This window comes from Pogona vitticeps, chromosome 5 (assembly GCF_051106095.1).
Source record: "Pogona vitticeps strain Pit_001003342236 chromosome 5, PviZW2.1, whole genome shotgun sequence".
Lineage (NCBI taxonomy): Eukaryota > Metazoa > Chordata > Lepidosauria > Squamata > Agamidae > Pogona > Pogona vitticeps.
The window spans coordinates 133,308,629-133,330,000 of NC_135787.1; the positions used below are offsets into that span (position 1 = coordinate 133,308,629).

The 21,372-nt window shown below is 39.9% G+C and overlaps 2 long non-coding RNA genes across 2 annotated transcripts in view; one reads left to right on the forward strand and one right to left on the reverse strand.

Annotated features, from left to right (window-relative positions):
- Nucleotides 1–4,010: 4,010 nt before the first annotated feature.
- Nucleotides 4,011–19,670, reverse strand: LOC144583261 (uncharacterized). The gene is made up of 2 exons (XR_013536960.1): nt 19,523–19,670; nt 4,011–18,636 (listed from the first exon to the last, which is right to left on the reverse strand). It is a non-coding gene; the product is annotated as an uncharacterized LOC144583261 (long non-coding RNA).
- Nucleotides 19,671–19,688: 18 nt separating this feature from the next.
- Nucleotides 19,689–21,372, forward strand: part of LOC140707387 (uncharacterized) — a 59,363-nt gene continuing 57,679 nt past the window's right edge. The window contains exon 1 of the long non-coding RNA XR_013536959.1: nt 19,689–21,372. This exon is cut by the window's right edge and continues 2,945 nt beyond it. This is a non-coding gene — a long non-coding RNA (uncharacterized LOC140707387).

The window sequence follows — 21,372 nt, forward strand, 5'->3', positions numbered from 1 at the left end:
AAGATTCCAACTGAACAATTTAGTGTCCAACTTCCCTAAGTAACCTTTTTGTTAAAAAAATTATAATATTGCACTTCAGAGTTATCTAAACTTAGTTTTGGATTTGTGGACAAAGCACAATAGGGCAGAGTTTTACAGATAGCCGGGAGCCAGCCTGTATCATAAGCTTATACATCCAAGGCTACTATGATGACATCACGGAAGAAGCCCAAGAGGGAAGCTACAGCAGGCCACCAAGTCCCTGGGACACTGAGATGTGCGTTCTGATCACAATTTCTCTGCAACTGGTTATTACTACAAAAGTACATTTAAAAGAATCTAAATACAAAGTGTTCCCTGGTTCCCCAATACTTTGATGTTTTGTAAGATACGGTATCTTAGAGCTTCTCTGTTCTAGAATGAAAGTGTTTTAGGTTTTTAGCTTGACTTCAAGGTGGCGTAGCTGTTTTTGAATACTGGGCTCTTGACAATGAAATTAACTCCTGTGATCATATATGCAAAAAGAAAAAAAAATTCAAAACTGGGTGCCTAAGGTTAAGCACTTGAATTGGTATGTACAGGATATGGCCTTCGGGACTTGAACAGTGGCCAGATTTTCAAAGAAGTCAAGCAGCTGCAATTCCCATGAATTTACTGTAGAACTTAAATCAATGGAAACTGTGGGTGACCATCCTATTTATCTCCACCACAGGAAACATTCCTTTTATATCCTATAATGAGTAAAATGTGTAGTTTTGTACATTAGTCTGCACTTTTAAAGCCTGAAGCCGCCATGCTGAAGTTAAATTCCAAAGATACAATATTTGGAGAGCCAAAAGAAAAAAAAAGGAAAAGAAAAGAAAAAAACCATGCCAAAGCTGAGTGCAACTTCATGGGCTCCCCATCAAGTAACTACAAAATAGCGCTGTCATTTGCTGAAGTAGTTGTTTCAAATGCTTTTGGATTGGGCTGTGAGAAACTGCATAGGAGAGCTTTAAAACTGAGATATTTTATTTTGCTGTTTTGTTTCTTATATGCCTTCGGAGCTATTCAAATACTCTGCTTCCACCACCACCACCACATCCAGCTCTTCCCTTCCTCTTGTCTCTAAGAAAACACCTTGCTACACTTAAAAAAAATAAGATCTGGAAGAAGTGTTGGGAGATACTTTATATTTAAATGATTGTAAACTCCCCAGCCTACCCTCAGTTTAGGGTACATACACATCTGACATGGGGGGAAATGCATGTGGGCAGTATTTCAAAAGGATGTGACACTGATATTAACCTTTCCCCACCAGTTGCTGTAATAAGCGGTCATGAAAAGTTAGCAATCCCTGTTAGGAAACAGGAGCCCCCAAGAAGTCAATCATCTGGAAGCATTTTCAGCCGTGTGCACCAAATGCTCTCATGGCAAATGAAGTGGATACTGTGGAGGCAAGTAGCTTCCTTATTTGAAGAGTAAGAGTCTTCAGAGGGCAGAGGTTGTGTCACCAGCCCAGGAAAGCAGGGAGGTAGACAGGAAAATTACCAGACCCACATCTCAATAATGTTCCAGGCTACTCTGAGGAAGCTTGGAGGGTGCAGGAAATGGCCTTCTGAAAAGTAAAAATGCCAGAATAACTCATCATCTAGGGCAGTGGTTCTTAACCTTTGTTACTCAGGTGTTTTTGAACTGCAACTCCCAGAAACCCCAGCCAGCAGAGCTGATGGTGAAGGCTTCTGGGAGTTGCAGTCCAAAAACATCTGAGTCAAAAAGGTTAAGAACCAGTGATCTAGGGCAGATGAAAACTCTGAAGACCAGCCATTCCCTCTGGTGGAGAACACTAGTTCCCATAGGTAAATGGCAGAATGGACACCTCATCACCACTTATTACATTAAATGACCCACAGCCACAGGGTGGTGTCACATTTATATTGTGCTGTCAGGCAATTGGTACAGTAGCAGTTGTTTAATAATACAAGTGATATCCATGGAAAACATATCTGTTTCTCTCTGACAGGACACTGGTGGGAGGTGGGGCATCGGTCATGGGGCAAGACACAAGGTCAGGTGGGCCCTGTTGAATGTGGGTGTAATGGAGAGAAGCCACACAGCTCATAACACTCCAGAGGCTTTGAGGGACGTTCAGTAGCAGTGGAGTCAAGCTACAGAAAAGCAAAGTATGTTTATCACAGACAATGTGGCAAACATGGTGGCAGCACTGCAGGCTGGGAAGATGAAAGAGGTGTGATGTATGGCTCACACTCTCAACTTAGTAGAGTGGGATGCTCCGCAGGGTATGGAAGAGTTATGCAAACCTAATATAATGTAGTGATCCAGAAAGGTGGCAGGGCATTTTCACCATAGTGACCCAGGCAGTGAGATGTTGCAACAGAGGCAAGAAAAATTGGGATTGCCACTGCACCACCTAATCCAGGATGTGGCAACTCAATGGAACTCTACTTTCTACCTGCTTGAAAGAGTGCTGGAGCAGCAAAGGGCACTCCAATATTTGGCACTGGAGACTTTCTTTGGTGTGGTCGCTCCTCTAGTCAGAGAAGTGTGGGACATTATGGGTCAAGTGGTCTATGTCCTCCAAAGCTTTGAGAGTATAACATAGGTTCCTAGTGGAGATACATCTATCCTTAGCCAGGTGATCCAAATCTTCCAGGGCTTGGTTGACATGATGGAGAGCATAATGAGGGGACAGTCTAGGTGGATGGGGCATCCCATAAAGGCATAATAGCATTTTTTTTTTTTGGCCTGAAGTGGTGGAAGCTAAAGGATCTCCTTCACTACAGGTTTGCCTCCTTGTGGAAGGTGAAGTATGTTCTAGCAATTCTCTTAGATCCCCCAAATTAAACTGCGGGCAATGGATATTAAGCAACAGCAAGCAGGTGTGCAGTGCCAGCCAATTTTCCATCACATTCAGCAGCAGCTAGTGAAGATAGTCTGGCTAGCACTGGGGGTGTGTGGTCTCACAGTGCAGAAAGACACGAACAATGTTCATAGCACCCACACAGCAGTACCAACAGTTGTATTCTGGAGTCCAAGTCCCCTGAAACAACAGGGCACATTTTCTCGAAGACTGTCTTAACAAGAAAGGCAGGGCCTCTCCTCCAGAGACACCACCCCAGAGGAAGGGCATGACGGAGGCAGAGATAGATGCATACAAGCAGGAGCACTGTAAGTCAAAAGAGACTGATCCTTTCTCTTAAGAGGCTGAGAAGGGGGTCTGTTTGAGGAGGTCTGTCCAAAGTAACTGTGGGACTGCTGTCTTGCCCACCAACTAATGTGCCCAGTGAGAAGGATGTTCTCTCAGGCAGGGGAAGCTGTCAGTCCACACTACTTATTTTCTTTACATTCAACTTCTTAAGTAAGAGAGAACAGCATACTCTGCTCACAGCACTAGGTATGCCATGCTTCAGTCTGCTGCCCCTCCTTCTGCCTCTTTTATTCTTCCAAATGCTATTCGAAGATTGTGATCATTCACTCACACAAACCTGCAGTGCCCCATGCTTGTTGACACAGGTCCCATTCAACACAGGTTATCTCCAATCTCTGCTGGTGCTGCCAGAGGTATTTGCCCACTCCCCAGTATGACTGGGGAGTGCTCTGCTTCCCAATGCTGCTGGCATTCCCACTGTTCCAGGTTCCATCCGTATGCCCATTACAGTGATTTCCTAGTTCCTAGGCACAGCTGGCTATAGATGTGCATGCTTCTCATTTGGCATGATCACTGGCAAAGTGTCAGAGGAGACAGGGAAATTCCTTAGAAATGACTATGTAGTATTCAAATTGACTGTATTGGAGTTCCAGATATCCAGAAATTCAGAATTTTTAAAATTCCAAATTCCAAGTCTGAAGGGGTGCAATCCCAGATTCTGAATACAAATTTTGGTGCTAGTACACATCCATAATTTCTATACATGTTGCATTAATAGAAGTGTTGACTTGGTTATGTTCAAAGTGCAAGTTACTTGTTCAGAAACACATGACCTATTAAAATATAAATTAAAAAAAGAACACATGCCTATTTGCATAAATGAAAAATTAGGAAGTGGGTTCATGGACTTTTGGTTGCTTTATTTCAGAACTTAGCTTCTTGGAATTCCATAATGATTTTAAACAGGACCTTTCTATTAAATAGGATTTTAAAGAAGAGTGTTAGGAGTAAGAGAGCCAATCTAAACGTTTATTCCCTTCTCAGAAGCAAGACTGAAGAATGTTTAGCTTCCCTTGTTTAAATTCTTTATTAAAAAGTGAGCGTTTGGATTGGCAGAGAAATCACCATTGCAAGCTGCTAGTGCATCAACATCATATGCTTGAGGTATTTTTTCAAATATATAATGCCAGATACTAAACTGTACAGAAGAGAGCAGTGGCAGAATGTTTATTATAGGATTCAACATTTGTTACCTTCATGGATTTGAAATATTCTAATCCTTTCAGATTAATGAAAAGAAAAGAGAGAACAATTTAATAGTGTACTAGCAAATCATTCAAAACATGGGCAATTATGAGGGGTTGCCTTGAGCAACCTCTGAGGGCCGACTGACCCTGCCCCATAAGCCTAGGGGAGCCCAGGAGAGCAAGGGGATTAGTGCTGGAAATGCAGTTCTCTGGGAATGCAGAGGAAGAGGCTGTAAAAACTGTAAGAGCTGATTCTACGCCTTTAGTGAAAGCTGCTGCGAGTGACCAAACCACGCTGGAATCCATGGCATTTTTGCCAGGGGACGTCTTAGCTGCCATGTCCCTAGGAGGGGAATCCAGAGTGCCTCACCTTGAGGTTTAACAGCAGACAATAATATTTTGGAGAAATATTACTGAGATGTGATGCTCAGGAAATCCTCTTCATAACCTGACAAAAAGATCGTCTGCTATTTGTACACAAGTAAAACACGTGTGTACAAGCACAGTACAAGGTCATGAAGTTGCAATACAGTGGGGTCTTGACTTGAGAACTTAATCCGTATTGGAAGGCAGTTCTCAAGTCAAAAAGTCTGTAGGTCAAGTCTCCATTGACCTACAGTGCATTGAAAACCGATTTATTCCCGTAACAGGCCGTTTTTGTTCCATTTTGGTTTTTTTCTGGTCTGTAAGTCGATTCTCAGGCTGCAAGTCAAACCTAAATTTTGCGGCCAGAGAAGTCTGTAACTCAAAAAGTCTGTAAGTCAAGCCGTCTGTAAGTCAAGGGTCCACTGTATAACATTTCATTTATAAGCACATCCACTTCTAATATTTCACCCATTTTGGATTCCTTCCACCTAAAAGCTGGAGGCAAAATTTGTCTAAAAGAAGTTATTTATACATGCATTTTTACTCATTATTGATCTTAATAAAGTAAGGCACGTACACATGCACAAACTGTCTCATCCTCATTCCTATGGGTGTCATTGTTTTTCCTAGGGGGTAAGCCAGTTAGTTATCTACTGCTGCAAACAGTGCTGGAATTTCAATCTAGATTCAGAAGTGGAGGCACAATCTACCCTCCTTCCCAGAATAAGCGTAACCTATTAAATTTATTGAACATTTAATAAAATAAATACTAATAAAATTATATGGAGTATTAGCATTCTGAATAACTAAGAAGTACTGTATATGATGAGATAGGCCAGGAAAGAGACAGAGTTCTACGCAACCTTAGGAAATGCTTCCTTCTCTCAGGATTTGGGTGGGGTAAACTGATCTGCCACAACATTTGTCACCAAAAACTAAATTTAATGGTAAATGTCATTTTACTTTCTCAGTCAATATAGAAATGGTGTTCAAGAACGGTATCATCTCAGAAAGGATTTCTCTAGCATATGATATAGAATTTTACTACCATCAACTGCAATACCAAACATCTAAGCATCAATAATATAACAGACTTGCAAATACATAAGAACATGTGGCTGCTCCACTAAGATTTCTATATACGCTCCCAGGCTATATCCACTCATGGAAAAGGCTTCAAGAGTTAACCTAGAGGCAAAATCCAGCGCTGGAGTCCCAAAGGCAGTTCGTGTCGTTCTGCCAACTCCTGCGATGTTGCTGGAACCAGTTGTATTGGCTCTTGCCTTTCCGTTGGACCATTTCAGCAATGTGGAGAGGGGGGATTTGCTGCTTGGGTAACAGCCTATCCTCCATACTACTTTACCCAGGCTTCATGCTCTGGAGAGGACACTCCTCGATACAGAGCATGTTACCATGGTCTCTCGAGACTGAAGGATGCCTATGGACCCAGTGTGTAGAGGATGGATCATCCTATATATTCCACAGGACAGCCAACTACAGCCTTCCAGATGTTGGACTACAACTGTTGTACGCCCTAAAAAACATAGCCAGGTGGGAGGAAGCAACAGTCCAAAAGCATCTGGAAGACCACAGTTCTTCTGGATCTGCTGCAGGGCAATTAAAGATTTTAAACTGATACATCATATTAACTGATTTAGATGTTAATCTAGCAATTACATTTGGATAAGGATAAAAACAATGCTCCTAAAGCTAGAATTACATTTTCATTCTATATATCATTGGTTACAGTATGTTAGCCAGGACTGATGGGAATGGCAGCCCCCAAATATCTGGATGGGTATGTGTTGCTCATCCCTATTGCAAAGCTACACCATTCCTCCCCTACTATTTTCTCATTTTAGATGCTTTGCAAGATTCTAAGAAGGATATTTCACACACACCCTTTATTATCTAGAAGGACTGCATAGAACTTGGCACTGACCCTCTGCTCATAACAGCCCTTGTTCCCAGAAGTTGTAAAATCAATATGTGCAAGGGTTCTGGGTTCAAACGGGACGAATAGGGTTTAATCAGCAAGCCACACTGTGTACTCTCTTCGCCTGGTCTTTGAGATGGGAAATCATGGAGACCGTTGCTGCTGAAATAGCTGAGATAAATTTGCTCTTCTCTCTTTTTCTTTTCTTTTGCTGGCATGTCCTCATCATTGAAGGAGGTCTCAACCCACACAAACATACAATTTTCTCCTAATATTTATGACTGGTGTGCTAGAGTGCTATTAAAGGATTTTAGCCAGAGTCCATCATCTGCGGGTGCAGGTTAGCAGGAAAATTAGCATTCCCAAATGTGTGGAAATTGAGCACAGACAAGGGAGGCTCTCCTATTCAGGAAGTAGCCTTCCATGTTCAAAGGACCAACATAAATTGTTCTGGGGTTGCGGGCAAGACTAGAGCACCCTCCTTTATAAAACATGAAAAGCGCATCATGCCTGAATAATGTGTTTGTGTCGGGTGTAACTGACCTCCCAAATTGTTTACAAAATGGTCAAGTTCTTCATTATGACCTTGTGCTCCTCTTTATGACCCTTTTCTCTTGATTAGGTGCAAGAATGAGGGAAGGAAAAGAAGCCTTGGTTCTAGTTGGTTTCTCTCAGTACTGAGTACAACGAGAGATTGATGCTCACTATGCTTTTCCTGTAAAATAATTTTTGTTTCAAAAAATTTGTGCCCAGCCTTCAGCAGTAGAAGAAACTTCATCTTGAAGTGGCAAGTATACCAAATTCCTCAGCAACAGTCAAATGTTGAGTTTGAGCAAGCTGAAAGTACAAAACTGGAAACAAATATTTAACTTTCAGGATTTTTGTTCTTAATCAAATCTCTGGCACTTTTGTGCCTATTTTAGTAGTCTCAAGAGAATACAAGAAGTCAGCCATTAACACGCATTGAAGTTCTTCTGCTAAGCCACAGAGTGTCAGTCTTGCTGTTCTGTTAGTCCAGCTTTTGTATGTTTCTAATAGGCCAGAAGAGAATGTGTCTCTTTGAATATGTATGTTTTCCCAGGAAGCAAATACAAAATTTTGCCAAATTTAGAAATCTGGGAAATTTTCAGATTTCAAAGATCAGATTTTAATGCAAAAAAACCCCTAATGTTAAGGTTTAAAATTTCGATCTTTTGATATGACCTCATTTATGTAAAACACACTCTATTTAATTTTGGGCCAGATAACAAGATGCTCCCAAATTTGGATTGTTGTGTGTGATACCATCCAATGCTGAACAACTGGTGCATGTCAGCTATCAAAAGTTGCAAAATATGAACTGCTCCAGCTCAGATATTGCTGAGTGCTTACTGTTACTGCATTCACACACAGTACTTAGGTTTTATCAGAAATGGACCACTGCTGTTGAATTTATTAGTTATTATTTTTAACATTTGATAGGCTGCCGATCCACTCATCTACACAAAGGGGCTTGCTTTACCTTCTGAAATACAATAAGTTAACAGAATATTGAGAGGGAAGGTGACAGTGCTAGAAGGTATACAAATCAACCAGGAATTAATAAGACTGTCTCAAACACAGTATCTTAAACAAATAAATTGTAAAGAACTTCCAAAGCAGCCATTCTTACTGGGGGCCATATGGCCCCCCACAGGGCCCTAGCACGTTTGAAAAAGGGGAACAGGGTAAAAAATGTGAGAAGTTTTTGAAAGCTATCTGTTTTGTATCCTTGTTTGACGGGGGCCCTGGAACCTGAGAGCTCCTAAAAGAATCATGGCCAAAAAAAGGTTGAGAAGAATGACTGTTCTAAAACAAAGACAGGCAACCTTGTGTCCTCCAGAGTTTTGACTACAATTCTCACAAGTCTCCAGCATTACAATGTTCAGGAGTTATAGCACTTGTAGTTCAAAACACGTGGATGGCACTGGGTTCCCTTAGCCCTCTTTTGGGGATAAAAGGGAGTTGGCCATATGGATTTCCCTGGGTAGGGAATTTCAAAAGGGCACTACCTCCAAGACATTCCTAGTCCAAGTATCTTTTTGCAGTGGTAAATATTTCCTCAGAGACACCTCCAAATAATGCCTCACCAGATTATAAGATAAGGAGGATGGATGGAACATTGGCAGGTAAGGTATATGGGATGGTAGAACAGATTTTAGGAAGCATATCTTAGACAATGCATTCAGATGGCTTAGGAATTCAGAAAGATAAAAACAAGACTTCAAATGGAAATTAAATGGCAATTAGTTAAGGGTTTTTATGAAGAATTTATTACTGCATGCCTATTCCATCATACAACCAAATGTTGACTGTTACTATGTTCCTGCACATCAGATGCCACTGATGAACATAAAGTATCTGCTAAATATTTGCACAGCCTGAGCATATACAGCAAATTTTTATCATTTGCAGAAGACATTTTTGAATACACAGCAAAGACATTCCGCTCGTCTCCTGCCTGTCATCCATCTGTCCGTCCGTCCGTCCCTCTCTCTCTCTCTCTCTCTCTCTCTCTCTCTCTATCTGCTCACTGAAATGATTGGGCAAGCCATGCTACTGAAAAAAAGTATGCATACACCTGTTCTCCTTATTTAGATCACCTTATTAAGGTTACTACAGTAAGAACCACTGACACAAAATAAAATATTCAGCATTTCAGTGGCACAATACCAATATTGTAATTATTATTTTCTCCAATATTATAGCACTTAGCTCTGCGATGTCTTCTACAGTAACTTCCATGGGAAGTTTAAGGCAACAGATCCCAAACAGGTAATCAAAACAAAACAAAACAAAGTATCATGGTGTTCTTAGGATAAGCAGATATATTTAAATTTGAGTTTTTGCTGTGTATAATCAGCCTTTTCAGATGCATAAAGTATATTGTATGGGCTATAGTTCTGTACATACTGTAGAATAAGCATGGCTGTGGAACAGAAACAGAGTGAAATGAGCTACAATTTATGTATATGTGTGGGTGCATATGTGTGTGGTATGTTTGCTTGTTCAGACTAACAACATGCTCCAATACTACCAAACCAAAACATGCAACATTAAGGTGTACATCAGGAAAGGGGAAAATTCCTTATGAAACACTTCATATTCTCTGTGGAGTCCTCCAAATCTTTGTATCACAATGGAGATTTTTATCTGTAAATGCACATTAAAGGACTAATGTCCTTTAGACCAAGACTGAAAACTTGTTTTAGTCTAAAGTGACCTACATTCATGTTTCATAAAGTTCCACCTTTACTTGATGAGTTTTCTGCAAGACCTCTAGTCAATTTTAGAATTTCGCAACTGATATCAGTTAGTCTTCGAGATTTGCAGCTGACGCTGTGGACTGATTTGCCAGGACTGAAATCTCTGAGAAAATTCTTACTAAAATTCTTACTGGTAGTTTACTACAAGATACTGAATCTTTGCCCAAAATCCTGTTGCTTAGTTAGTCACACTAGAGTAAGTCCATTAAATCAGTGAGATTTGGTGAGTTATGTCCTCTGTAAATTCCATTGATCCAAATAAGCCAACTTACTCTAGTAAGTAAATTACATTTAGAGTAAGCTATTTGAATCAAGGAATCTTACAGAGGAGCTGATTTACTACAGACACATTGATTGAATGGGCTTCCTCTGGTACAATTTACCATGCGAAGCAACAGGATGTTGGCGACTGTATTCCATTCCTGCCTGCATTCACCAGTGATGACAGTAGTCTAGCACCCAGAATCATCCAGCCAATGAAGAGTCTAGCTGTTCATTCACTTAGCCATGTGTGCTGTTATGCAAACACGACAGTGAAGAAGAGCCACTTGACTTTGGCAGCATTACGAAAAAGAAGGAATCTACCTATTTAGTAAAAATTGCATACGAAATCTTATTTCATGCAGTACTATAAGGTGATGGTATCATCCAGAAATGAAAAAAAATGGTACCTGAACTCAACAGCTTGGTCCAGTTCCAGAGCTATCAGCTTAACCATAACATTTGTGCATTAGCTAAATAACATCTCAAGGGGAGCTGGAGATACAGCCTTGGTGTCTACTGATTGTATGCGTGTGAGTTTGTGCTCTCAAAAGACGGTCCTTAAAAGTCTCCCTGCTGGAAGCTTTTGTGCATATTGTAAAAGGACCGTTGCTAAGTGCCAATTGAGCCAGTACTGTATACTTGCCATTTTTAAAAAAGGAAGAATTCATACCACTTGATTATGTTAAATAGGAATGTTTGAAATTTAGACTGAATTACATCAAAATGCCACTGTAGCAGCTATTCTTTCCCGTAACTAATCTCAGTCCCTTCTGGTGGGTGGTTTTATGTGTAACAGTGACATAGAATATTACTGAAGATGTTTCACAAACCTAGATATTTAAAAATCCTTAAAGACATACAATAATAGAACATGTGTGAGTGCTTATGTTAATAGGGGGAAATGACTTTTTAAAAGCCACTGGCATTTACCGTGCAGCTCAAGAGCGAAGCAAAAGGAGGCACCTAGTTAAATGGAGAAAACCCCACCATGCTATGGGTCTGCCTTTAGTAGCAAAAGATAAAGGTTTCCATTCTTCTCTACGTTTTCTGGTCCTCACCTGTTTATTCAGAACAGACTACAGAGGCTGGATATCTAAACTTGCAAAATTTATTTAGTGTTAGTTTAAAAGTTTCTTGTTTGGATTAGTACATTTCCATTCCCATTTATTGGAGTATCAGTGATAATGTTACCTGTACCCATCACCATTGGGTAGCTTTCCTAATATTAAGCCTGTGAGGATGACATCCAATTATGGATGCCTTATGACTTGCATCCAGGCTATTTGAAGGATCATATCACCACATATGAACCTTCTCAGCTTATAAATCCTTCTGAGGAGGCCCTTCTCTCAGTTCCACTACCTTCCCAATCTTGTTTGCTAAGGGCACAAGAGAAAGCCTTCTCAGTGGCTGCTCCCAGGGTCTGCCCTGAGAAGTCAGGCTGGCCCTTCCCTCTTGTCCTTCCGTCATCAAAGACCTTCCTCTTCAGGCAGGCTTTTAAGCAGTAGGTACCTCAGGAATGCTAGTTTTTAACTTACAGGTTTTTAAATGTTTTAAAATTGTATTTAAACTTGATTTTTAATCTTACTATACATTTAATTGTTTTTAAAATATATGTATATAGTGTTTTAAATATGTTGTTTTATCTGTTGTGAGCTGCTTTGGGTCCACTATGGGGGAAAAGCTGGCACAATCAATCAATCAATCAATCAATCAATCAATCAATCAATCAATCAATCAATCAATCAATCAATCAATCAATCAATCAATCAATCAAACGTATTCCACATGCCCTGGTTTCTGCTCATTTTGCAAAGGTCTGTAGCACTTTGGAGCAGGGACATGAAAATCCACTTTCTCTTGCATTGCAATCTTTAGAATTTCATGCTCTACATGTTTGGAACAAATTGTTCTTGTTACATGCTGTCAAGTTGGAAGACAGTTATAGCAACCCTTACAGAGCTTTCAAGATATGATATTCAAGAAGTGGTTTTATCAGTTCCACTCCCCTAGTCAGTTTTTATGGCTAAGCGGAGTTTTGAACCCTGTTCTCCAGAGTCCCAGAAATTTGAGAAATTTGGTAAATTCTTCAAAAATGAAATGAAAATTTCACACACAACCCTGCACATACAAAATCCAATCGGTACATCTGTTCCTGGCAAAGAAAGGACTTGCCTGATATATCACGTTAAAAGATAATAAATCTTTCAGAGAAAAGGGGGGGGAATTGTGCTAATTCAGCATCAACATGGCTGAATGCAGATCCATACCCAGACTTTTAAGACCTAACCATTCAAAGTCCTGGGCCTAGATGGAAAGCTTTGTCAAATGTGTCAGCTTCAATTCCCCTCTCTTTGAATTTGGAAAGGAGCATGACAGAACTGGAAGTGTGAGGCAGAACATCCTGGGGAGCAGACTGGAACAGAGAGTTCGAACTCAGGTTCAAATGACTTGCTGTGGAAAGGGAAATGGTGGGCAGGAAGGCATCACCCAGTCAATAAAAAATAGCTCCTGCTATACACACAGTTGTTCCTCAGAGCCCTGTTGTATCCCAAGAAACATGACCAAAATGTCAAAGTATGTTAATCTAAATTGGGGTGGGGGGAATAGAAGGAGAAGGCTCTAACAGCTACAAGGTGGCATGAATTAAACTGGTCCATCCAGGTTATAGCCACCTAAGCAGGTGGCCACCTTTAGTCAGTAAATACTAAAGCTTTGTTTTTATCTTAGACAAAATATTACTTGGTCTGAATGATTGCAGCCAATCAATTTCATTACATGGCCCCACATTTTTTTGAGGGAGAGAGGGTGAGAGAGAAAGGGAAGCAGGGGGAAAAGGAAGAAACAATTGTTTTGAAAGAGACTAAATAAATGATTGTTGTGGTTTTGTTACATGGTTCCCAATTACATAGTATATCACATTGTGCAAGGCCTTGTGGATAGTGTGACTGCAATCACTACTTGACACTCAAGAGCCCTTTTCATACCTGATGTGAAATATCCACTTGCAAAAACCTGTTTCTGAATCAGTTGGATTGGATGTCTTGTCTTCAAATAGTGGAGTCAATTTCCATATAGAACAGCAAGAAAATTAAGTAAAGATAATAATTAAAAATAGATATATCATGAGTCCTGGGCAATTAGAAATCCTAAGTTTAGAAAAGTATTTCTAACATTAGAAAACACAGTTAGGATTTATAATGAACCATTCCAGTCTACGGTAGGTATCATCCACTTTGCAAATTCAACTGAAATGAATAGAAAATGTGCAGTACTGCCACTTCATTCACTGTATTTTTTACCATTATAGTGAAAATACATAAGACTGGAGGCATAGACTATAAGAAGTCAAAATAACTGAGTGATGAAAGCTCAGAAATGTGTAGGGTTCTATTGTACTTTAATATAACACTCACACACTGAAATATTTAAAAACGTGTAGATTTAAAATAATAAAGAAAATCCCCTTTTACATTTTGCTTTGAATTTTTATGCCAAATTTTATTGAAGCACACTTTTTAAAATCATTCATTTTAACATCCATTTTTATCAAATTATAATCCTTTATCACTTAATAATAGAGGAGCAGAATCTTTTTAAGCACATAACAACTGTGACATTTTGATGGAATTTAGTTGGAGTAATAATTTTATCAAATCATATATTTCTTTTCTTCTTTCCCCCCTGAAAATACCATCTATTAAAACATTTCCTACTATTCTGAACTATGCAATAGCAAATGAAATGTCATCCTAAAAACCTGCCCCACCTCTGCTTGAAATCACAAGTCAATCACAACACGCTACACTAAATACTGGCATGCTTTCAAAAATAAGATGATTCCATATAAACATTGACAGACTCCATTTGGAAAATAAAATTCCAAACAGTCTGCCAACAGCTACTCTTACTCACTCCCTGTTTCTGCTCTTTCAAAAAGCTTTTGATTCTTGGCCGGATTTGTTCTCCAAACAGCCCCCCAGGGCAGACCACAATTATCTTCCCATTTCACCCCACTGGGGTGCTAACAGAGTGAAAAGACCTAATTGGCCCTACCCCATTGTCTTCGGACAAACGCTGGCTCTATGGCTTGAAGAGCGGGATGAGCGCCGCCCCCTAGAGTCGGACACGACTGGACAAAAATTGTCAAGGGGAACCTTTACCTTTATAGGTATCAGACCCAGCAAACAAAATGTGTTATACCCTGTCCCTCCAATTTGAGGGAAAAGTCTGGCAAAAAAACCCCAAAAAAACCAACAACAACTCAACAACCCAGAACTAAACTATAAATCAGGTTAAATATGTAGCTTGATGCTGAGCCTCCCCCACAACATAGAACGAAGTGCATGAGTCACTGATCCAACTCAGGATTACCATATTCAGGAAGGATGAATAGAGAGGTAAATTTAGGAGGAAACATAGCTGGGGCAGACATGGGGAGGTGAAAACTCTTTATCACTGAGTGGTGCTCCTGATCGAATCATGGGCTCCCCACTCATACTTGTAAAAATTTTTTTTAAAAAGGTGGGAGATTAAACTGTTCATCATGGATGCCAGTCTATATGTTTAACACAGCTTTAAGCTTGAGCAGCAATTTACTGTTCACAGGAGTCCAGTTCAAAAGCAATCCGGAACAAACATGATGATAAAAAGCCTTAGAAAACAGAAAGCATAAAAATAAAATTGGCCACATTCCTTCTTGCATTCAAGCACAAGACCTTCCTAAATCATCATGAGTCAAACTATTCTGTGAGATGCAGAGATCATTCATAATGAGGATCATATTGACAAGGAGACAGACCTTGAGCAAGCTAAGGACCCCAAGAGCCCCTGCCTCTCAGGCAGAACATTTATCTAGGCCAGCTCATACAAGGCATCTCTGCATGTGACAGTGAGCATCCACACACTGTCGCTAGATGTACACTTGGATGTGCTGAAAGACATACAACTGCTCTTTCTACGCAGTGACAGCATTTCCCCTGCTCCATCCTGCTGCTCTTCCTATGATAAGAAGGAAGACCGCAACAGCTTGGCAACGCCAGAAAAGATCCTTGTGGTTTCTGACAATCCACTGATGTATGTTTGAATCATCATCTAGTTTACAGAGCTTCTAGCTGAATTTTTTTTTAATTCCAGGATATAGTCTCACTGTTAATTTGAAGCTGAATTTATACATATATCCTATCTCTAGAAGTTCAGTTCACAGGACAATAAATAAATATATAGTGATGCCTCGCATGACGACGTTAATTCGTTCCGCGAAAATTGCTGTAAAACAAAAACGTCGTCATGCGATTTTAAAAAGCCCATAGAAATGCATTAAACCCCGATTAATGCGTTCCTAGGGGCTTCAAACTCACCGTCCAGCGAAGATCCTCCATAGTGCGGCCATTTTCGCTGCCCATGCAGCGAGGAATCTGTCCCAGAAAACAGCGGGTGGCCATTTTTTTACCCGCAGCCATTTTGAAACCGCTGATCAGCTGTGCAAAAATCATCGCTTTGCGATGATTGGTTACCGAAACAGGGGACTGATCATCGCAAAGCAAAATTCCCCCATAGGGAACATCGTTTTGCGATCGCAAAAACATCGATGTAAAGCGATTTCATTGTCAAACGGAGTGCACGTAATGCGAGGCACCACTGTAGTTGAATGTATTCTTCAAGGCTTTCATGACCTGCATCTGATGGTGGTTGTGGGTTTTTCGGGCTCTTTGGCCATGTTCTGAAGGTTGTTCTTCCTGACGTCTTGCCAGTCTCTGTGGCCGGCATCTTCAGAGGACAGGAGTCAGAACTCTGTCTGTGCTTTGGTGCAGTTTGTTTGGACAGTTGAGTATTTATAGCTTTGGGATCAGCTTTTGTCTTTTTCAGAAGATGGGTGATTGTGATGATCAGTGTGTTTTTTGTTGTGGGTGTATTGTTGTGATAAGAGGGAGAGATTATCTGTCACTGTGATTGGTGTCGCTAGTGTGCGCTAACGACACCCATCAGTCACAGTGACAGATAATATCTCCCTCTTATCACAACAATACACCCACAACAAAATTATCATTGAAATAATTTTATGATTTGAGACTTCACTGTATGCACTTTCCATTACAGACTTTTCTTATTTCAGTCTTGTCCAGTCTTTTAAACTGTGATTTTGATCATTTCTATTTGTAGACATATTCTGATAACAATTCCATTGTGTAACTTAAGCTAAGTGGCAGTGGCTTACTCAAGGCCAGGGACTACTGATGTGACTTTTGGATTTTCTCTTGTGGGTACACAATCCTGGTTAATGTAGCAACCATCCAATTATTCTTTCCTTCATTTCAGAATCCAAAGCTCAAGGCTCCTCAACCAAGACCTTGGCAGTAAAAGGTACTGCCATTTTCTCCTTCCAAAATTGATTTAACAACCTATCCATTGGAGTGAGTGTCCCAGTCATGTTACAGGAATGAGAAATTCATTCAGTTTCACTGCAACCTCCTTACCCTCCGCAGAGTATTCCTTAATATAGTTATCATGGAACAGAATCATGGCCAGTTTTTTACTTCAGATTTAAGAATTCTTTAGCAATCATTTCAGTATAGTTAGCAAAAGCATTTTCAGAATTATTTCCATACCCTTATTAGCTGAAATCCTGTTGCATAAGTTATTTTGCATAAGGCTGATGATGCCATCATCATCAGTTGGGTTTTCCCCCCTTTAAATTAAGTATCTCTGATTTCTCCCACAACGGTCTTAAGCCTCCCATGTAATCAATTTCATCATCGGGAAGCCATTGGGGGCCCCAGGATGGGAGGGAGGAAAAGTCTTTTCATTACTGAAAATTGCAGCTGCTCATGAAGTCATCCCAGTGGCAGCAATTTTTTTGTAATTAAAGACTTCCATCTCCCATCCCTCAGTCCCCAATGGCCTCTCAGTGATGGAAATGATTGAATGGGATGCTCAGGATCTTCAGAAGAGAAATCAGAGATGTTTACAGCTTATATGCTGTAACATAGACCACAAGATTTCTGCCACAATCTCTTTTCATTCCTTTGTGTTGGAAGATATAGCAGGGTTACATAAAATGTTTTTAAGAACATCCAGATGAGCCCTGTGATCTCTTTGTTTTCAATCTATTGGTAGTTTCAGGATCTTGGGCCTGGCACTCCCTCACAGAGGAATTATTTTTAGGACTGATACAAAGATTTCTCTTTGTTCTATTCTGCAATGTGCACAAACAAAATGCTTAGTTTAGATCCCTCTTACAGGAACATCTCATGTGATTTGCATTTGCTTCTTTAAAAATGAAAAGGGGAATTCTCCTAAAGCTAAGATATTCCTCATGGATACATACTTCCCCCCACCCCGAACGACAGGATGATGCAGTGCAATGTGATCACTTATCTGTTAGTCTGTAAAAAATTTAGCTTGAGAATGTACTTTTTGTTTTTTTCAAAACAGCAAGTTGATTGGGTTTTTACTGCATGATAGAACTAACAGAACACAGTTCTTCTAGTCTTGTGTGCAAATATTCGAATATAAATACAAAACCCACAGTTTGGGCAATTATTAGATTATGTTTTTTCTTAACTATACACTAAGATTAAAATGCCATTATATCTGCACTGGGATAAATGAAGGCCATTGCAATAGGACAGATTTTTAACAAGAAGAGGCTAACTTTGCATTATTTTCCATTATTCTTAGTCTCTTTGTCATAGAATGGAGGCATGCTGTGCCATTCTGCTCTGGGTATCAGAGCATGAGCTTGATACACTGGAATTTGAATGCCTCATATTCTGAAATGGATAATGGTTGCACTTGATTTCTTTCACCTCTCGGTTTTTAGCATTTTGATAGGCAAGTGCCACTTCACCCCTAAGGATCTCTGTTGACCTTTAGCACAGTGGGGTAGTTTTAGTGATGGATTTATTCTTACAGTCTCTGCTATCCTGGTGCAGGTGGTATATGAAAGCAAATGTCTTACATATTCAATATAGCATTCTGAATATTGCATTTTGTTAATATTTCTGTATGTTCTGTGAAACTGGCATCAGCGTGCTTACAAAAACTGGACCACCTTCCTTTAAACCAGTGATAACCCAAACACATTGTTATTATAGCATTACTAATTCTTTCTTTTTCTTTTTCTTTTGGCAGGCTGAGAAATTATAGAAAACACTGAGTGGAGTAATCTGAAGCCATTGAAAAATGGACACAGATAGTTTGAGGAAGAAGTGATTGCAGCCTTGGCAGTGTTGGCAACAACTACAAATATACCCATGGTATTAGAACTGGGGCTAGAAGGCCCGCAAGCCAGAAAACACATTTGGTGAAGAGAAACATCTGAATACAGTGAGATTTATTTCTGAGTAAACATGCAGAGATTTGGTGCTGCGTGTCTTCTTAGGGTTGCTAATGGTGGAACGGAGGAAAAAACTGAAAAGAGAAAGATTTACCATTTTAAATAACAAAAAGGTTACAAAAAGTGATCTGGAGCCAAAGAATAACATACAGTACTTGTGTTTCTCAAATAGCAACTGTGTTGGAGGTCACTGGGTGTTACTTATTCTACACAGAAGACCTATTTCTTTCCCCAGGAAGGAGTAGATAGAAGAATAATTTCTTCAGTTTCTAAGGTTGTCCTTCATCTGCTCTGACCTAGACTGATATTCTTATGCTGTCACCTCCTTCCTTTTCATATTTCCTTCTTGACCTTCTCTGGAAACTTGGATTCCCACTGTCTTTCCTGCCTAATACATTTATGTAATAAACGCCAGCTAAGCCTGGATGTATTCATTTCCCCCTAAATTGTAATATATCAGGTATAATTGGATATATGTAAAAGGTAAAGGTAAAGGTTCCCCTTGACATTTTTACTCCAGTCGTGTCTGACTCTAGGGGGCGGTGCTCATCCCATTTTCAAGCCGTAGAGCCAGCGCTTGTCCAAAGACAGTTTCCGTTGTCACGCGGCCAGCATGACTAGGGAACGCCATTTTACCTTTCCACCGAAGTGGTACCTATTTATCTACTCGCATTTGCATGCTTTCAAACTGCTAGGTTGGCGAGGAGCTGGGACAAAGCGAAGGGGGGCTCACTCCGTCACGTGGATTCAATCTTATGACTGCTGGTCTTCTGACCCTGCAGCACAGGCTTCTGCGGTTTAGCCCGCAGTGCCACCACGTCATAATGCAAATGTATCGATCTGAACATGATCAGGATCTGAAGGAAACTTATTCAAGTGAGAACCAATAGAAATCAAGGGCTATGTTGTACCAAAGAATGTCACATTGCAAGAGCAAAGTGTCTGGATGCACTTTTATACCAGTATCCAGTGGTGTAATTCTGTTGGTAGAAGCAGCTTGCACTATAGAGAAGCTGGTAGGGGACCTTCTCTTCTGTAGCTATCCATAGCCCTGTGAAGCTGCTTCAGAAGACTAGGAACTCCTCTAGAACAGGTTTTCAGCATCATAGAGTTCTGCAAGGGGGATAAAGATAGGGAGAAAGTCTTGACATTGATTTTTGCCTGTAGAATGAGAGACACAAACATCTTTATGCCCTCCCAGCATCCTCTGTATTTTTCCAAGAAAAATGTTTGCTCAGAAAGCCCTGGGCTTCCTGGAGGTGGGGGGCTATTTATTTACAAGATTTATTCACAAGATTTTTTAGCCACACCATTACCAATGTAATGGTGCCATGTTTAGCGGGGCAAAACACCTGGGGGGGGTATATTCTAAAAAACATTTAGTTTTTTTAAGAAAAAAATCTATTTTACAAGCTAAAATCTGAATTTTTTTCAATTAGCAAAAAGTTTACAGCATTTCCTTTTTCCAATTCATGTAATAAAATATTCAAATTAGTCCTTTTTAGTTCTTCTCTCTATGGATGTATGGCCATAGGGCTGCTCACAAATATGAAAAATAGCCCCCAGCTCTGCTGACATAACATGCCCTTGTTCTAGACTAAGTATCTCTTGTTGTATCGTGGCAAATTTTAAATAGTTTCCAGCACAGCATCTTAAAATTTCTGCCTGTTTAGTCATGGAATAGCATACAGAAGTAATAGTACAATCCCTATCATAGCATACAGTTTAAGAAGAATATTATCAATATTTATTACATGTCCAAAAGAGGGTGAGGAGAGAGATTGCTATGTGGAAAAGAAAGCAAGCTTGTTTTCTGCATCTCCAGAGGATAGAACCCGAATTGATGGATTCAGATCACAAGAAAGGAGATTTCAGCTCTTGAGGTTTGAAAGGATAGTTTGAAGAAAAACATATTTACTGTACTATGACTTGGATCTTTTCCAGTCAATGACTGAAAACCTGTAGCTTAGTGTAAGCCAAATTATAGCTTCTGATCCATTCCTGCCTGGTAAATAAAGCATCCCTGTCAGGATTCTTGGAACATATGTTCGCATGCTCCAAGCCAGTGTATATGTGTGCCCCTGAGAATGGCAGCAGGGAGAGTTTGTACCAAAAGTTACAATTTGGCCTAAGCAAAGCAGCTGTATTTCAACCAGTGTTTGTCTTGCTCCTGGCTTAATGAGAGCTGCTGTAATTATACTATTTGTTGCTGATAAAATATTTGGTACTAAAATAATTATGGCAACAAAGAGTTCAGTTCTAATTACCGACTGATAAATATAAAAATAAAACTAACTTTTTAAATAGTAGAATAATCTTGTCTAAATGATTCAACTATTGTGGTTCTGGTTAAGTTTGTATATTCACTTTTAACTCAGAAAGCCATCAGTCTGCTTAGAGAGTATTGAATGAGTCCTCTGTTTGATGGATGCCCAGTCCAAGTCCAATGTAAAAATTAAAAATGTAAGAAGAATGAACTAGGGACCTTGGAGTTGCCCATCATTGAGTCAATATCTTAACACCAAAGTGAGGTGGCATGCAGATATGGAAAATCCCATCTGTTTCTTTTGTTCAAGATACACAATCTTGATATGGCTAGAGAGTCTGGCAAGGATTCTCCACTCTCCAAAATGGGTTCTTGCCTCCAGAATGACAGCAAGATAAGTGGTTTTCCCTTCATTGTGTTTTCTGCATTTTGTGCAAACCTAGCAATTTTTCACTTTGTGAACCTAAGCACACACATACATAGCAAGCAGAAAGAGTCGGGCTAATTGATAAAATGACTTAAACAACTCATTCAATGCTACTAC